Raw genomic sequence first — 3,896 nt, forward strand, 5'->3', positions numbered from 1 at the left:
TATTTTTAAAATTTTCACCAAACAACAATCGAAAATATGAATGCAGCGTTTCCTTTTTTTAATGCCATTGTTTCAAACTGCGACTGGTAAATCATTAATTGTTCATCTTGACTGCTGCTTATGGGTTGGCTTATTTCTCTCTTCTCTGAGCTGCTGGGGGCTTGAAGTACATCAGTGTAGTGATATTAAGCCAGGGTCAAAATAATTTGTTTGTTGTTGGAAAATAAATACATTATATATAATATATATTTCAAAGATGCATACACTGTAAAAAAAAAAAAAAAAAAGCGTAATTAATGGGAAGCTAATTAGTAGTTTTTGAAACCAAAAAAAAATAAAAATCTATTTCAGAATAATATTCAGAATGGCTTTTAGGGCTGTTTTGCAGCGTATTGAGGATGTGGTGAGTACATATGTAAAATGCACTATCATTGATTTGTGTGTGGAAAAAAAAATATTCTTCTCAGAATTTCTTTGCTTGTGATTGTTATACATTTTGGAATAAGTTTTACCCTTGTTTTAAGGAACATTACAGTTTGAAAGTGATTACATTTACAAGCTACTTTTGTCATCTCACGCTTGGATTACTGCAACTCCCTCCTGGCTGGTCTTCCTGCATGCGCCATACGACCTCTGCAACTCATCCAGAATGCGGCAGCTCGACTGGTCTTCAATTTACCAAAATTCTCCCACACTACACCGCTCATCCGCTCCCTTCACTGGCTTCCTGTAGCTGCTCGCATCCGCTTCAAGACTCTAGTGCTTGCGTTCCATGCTACAAACGGATCCGGTCCAGCCTACATCCAGGACATGATCAAAATCTACACCCCAGCCCGCCCACTCCGCTCTGCATCGACAAACCGGCTCGCTGCTCCCTCACTGAGAGGATCACAGAGGCACTCGCAGAACTCGAGACTGTTCACTGTCCTCGCTCCCAAATGGTGGAACGATCTCCCCATCGACATCCGGACAGCTGAAAGCCTCCACATCTTCCGACGCCGACTAAAAACACATTTCTTCCGACTCTACCTCGACTAAGACGACAAAAAAATAAATAAAAATTGTATTGCACTTATGACTAGCACTTCATAGTTTGTTCTACTTGAAGCTCTTACTTACTTCTAGCTCTTATTTGTACCCAAATCTTTAAATGCACTTTTGTAAGTCGCTTTGGATAAAAGCGTCTGCCATGTAATGTAATGTAATGTAATGTAATTATTTTAGCCATGCTATCAGGAATATCTGCATCCCTTTGTCTATATTAGATACAATATGTTTTTTTCCGAATAAACATTAAACCCTTATATACAATTATTGTGTTCTTTCAGAGGAGTACTGGATGTATACATATATATGCATCCAGCACTCCTCTGAAAGAACAAAATAAACTGCTGACCTTTCCCTCTCACCCACAGTGGTGATGACACATTTGTGCAATCGACAGCTTTTAAGATGATCCACGGAAGATGCTCAGAGGGAAATAAAACACCTTCAAAACCTCCATTTTGAGAGGAAATAACAGATATTCTGCCCAAATACCAGCTGCTACGAAATCATATTCTTAATGAGCAATGTGGAGAAAGTAAACTTCCCCATGTGCCGGAGCCCAGGAGGGTTGGACTCAGTGTACACACACACGAAGCGTGATTACATTAAGGCTCTGCAAACAAATAGATCCTCTGCCGCTCCATCGACGACATAAAAATAAAAATATCTCTGATGGTGTGAAGTAAAAACGGGTGTGGGGGGTGTGGTTGTGGCTGCCGGTGACGGTGGAGAGTTTAAGCATCTCTAACAACTTCCTGTAATTGCGATTTATTGAGGAGGAAGCAGAGGGTAAAGATTTTGAAATTATAAGCTATTATGTGGCAGAGAGCGGGAGCGAGGTGGGGGGTTGGCGACATAAAACACAGCTGACAAGCCAAGGCAAATTAGCCCAGGACCATTACAAAAAAATCACTTAATTGCCGGCAATTCTGTCAGGTCAATTGACTCTAATTGAAAAAAAAAAAAAAGAGGGAATAACACACACACTCACAAAAGAACATTATGGCAGAGAGAGGCAAGTGCCGCACATGAGGTGAGGAGTCAGGAAACAGACGGTGATTGGAGATCACAGCGCGGCAACTCCTCCCCGTTCTCATTACCGCAGCTCACATGATGTAATCCACTGAAAAAGTGGTAGTGAGTGCTATAATTGACACTCATGGTAATGCACACAGTGTTCCACAAGTTATTAGTCCAGAAATATGTGATCATAGAGTCAGAGGAGATGAGGAGTTTGTTCAATCCACTGAGCATTTTTATTAACAGTTGTAGTAGTGTTTTATTGCTTTAATACACCACAGTTTGTACAGTATACACACACACATACACACACACAAACATTTACATATATATATATATATATATATATATACAATATACATTTATATATATATATATATATATATATATATATATATATATATATATATATATATATATATATATATATATATATATACATATATAAATGGAGAGAGATAGAAAGTAACAAAATACCTTAAAGGCATGACACAATTTACCTTTTAGGAGGCCCAACCTTACATGAATGCAGTATTTAAAATCTCAATATACTGAGAGTGATATTGGCATATATATAAGTTATCTATGTGATTATATATATTATCTATTTTTATTATTATTATTATTATTATTGTTATTAATAATATTATTTTTGACAGCCTAACATATCACCATCACCATCACCATTTTACTGGGGGTCCAGTGGTTTCTCTTAAACAATTTGTACTCAATAAACTGAGATTGTGCTTCATAAGAACAGTTATGCCAGGATGCAACCAACTTCATCCATCTATCAGCGGAAATGTGTTTGCTCACATCTTTCTTCCAGTATAGTCACAAACTTTCCAGGTGGGGTGGTCGTGCCTCCCTGAAAATCTCATACAATTTAGAGGTTCCACATTTTTTATGTCTAGTTACCTGGACTAACGTCAGAATCCTGGTCAGAGGGTCAAGATTCTTCTAAGTGCCCAATTTGTAGGAATTTTCAAAAATCCTCTTGTGCAACTCCTGCTTAATTTCATCAAACTACCTCAATCCATTTTTGCTAAGCAACTCACAAAGTTTATTCCAGCTTGTTCCAGCCCATTTCTCCCACATAGTAATGTTTTTTTGTTCTAACAAATAGAGGATTTAGGGGTAAGATGCGGGCTGCATTTTATATGTTGATGAGCACTCATCCAGGTTTCTTGTACAAAGGTCAAAACTGGGTCCTTAAAGGGTACCGGTCTTCCCATTTGAGTAAAAAACATCTCAAGGGAGGTTGGAGCCACCAGTCCCTCTTCTATTTTAACCCAGGTTTACCTTAGCTAACTGGGAGAGTGAAAAGGCATACTGATACCACTCTATTTGGGCCTCTACTTTCTTTGGCTGCATACAATTTTGATTTGTTAAAGCTTGGTTTTCTGCCTGCCCATATATAACTCTCTATGACAGTATTGTATAGTTTCAAGAGGTTAGGAGAAAAACTTAATGGTAGCACGCACAGAATATACATCGGATTTTAGGGCAGTTGATCATGTTGATCATTAAGTCCTTCCCGTGGCCAAGTGGAAAGGGAACTATACTTGTAACCAGAGGGTTGCTGGTTCAAATCCCCACCTGGCCTAAAAGGGCATGGGTGTTGCCACTGCTCCTAATTCTAGGATGGGTCAAATGCAGAGGAATACTTTCCCTAAAGGGATTGACAAAATTCTTGTTCTTCTAACAAAGATACACAATTTTGCCCAGTTTTGTGAGAGAGGCTGAATAGCTTGAATAACTGGAGACATGTTAGATTGCATTATTTTGTCCAATCCTGGTGTCAGCTTGATCCCAAGATAGGTCAGGCC

This window comes from Solea senegalensis, linkage group LG16 (assembly GCF_019176455.1).
Source record: "Solea senegalensis isolate Sse05_10M linkage group LG16, IFAPA_SoseM_1, whole genome shotgun sequence".
NCBI classification, from domain to species: Eukaryota; Metazoa; Chordata; class Actinopteri; order Pleuronectiformes; family Soleidae; genus Solea; species Solea senegalensis.